Consider the following 351-nt stretch of genomic DNA (forward strand, 5'->3'; position numbering starts at 1 on the left):
TCAAAGAAATAAAAGCATTTACCTTGGGGAAAGGAAAAAAAAAAAAAAAAAAAAAAAAGAAAAAAGGTCCCGAGCATGTATTAAGGCTGCTGGGGCCGGCAGCTACGGGGGTTTTGTTCGGGCTCTGGAGCAGAGGGTGCTGATATGGAACAGTGCATTTTAATAGCCGCTGCCTTTCTAAAGCGCACAAAAAGGGACGGTGCAGGCCGAGAGGGTAGGGGGGGAGAAGGGAAGGGGGGTGTCGAACCTCACACCACCCCTCTGGGAGGGGACACACACACAAACACACACACACACGGACACCAGAACCTGCTGCGTCCCGTTAACCCCCTCGGCAGGCCGCCCCCGGCT

General features: G+C 53.6%; 1 protein-coding gene across 1 annotated transcript in view; it reads right to left on the reverse strand.

The window, feature by feature from the left end:
* LOC104282926 (fibroblast growth factor 17) overlaps window positions 1–351 on the reverse strand; it is a gene marked incomplete at both ends in the record, with an annotated part of 3525 nt that overhangs the window by 2714 nt on the left and 460 nt on the right. The window lies entirely within an intron of this gene.

Source organism: Charadrius vociferus, unplaced genomic scaffold (genome assembly GCF_000708025.1).
Source record: "Charadrius vociferus isolate BGI_N301 unplaced genomic scaffold, ASM70802v2 scaffold2543, whole genome shotgun sequence".
In the NCBI taxonomy this organism is placed as follows: Eukaryota; Metazoa; Chordata; class Aves; order Charadriiformes; family Charadriidae; genus Charadrius; species Charadrius vociferus.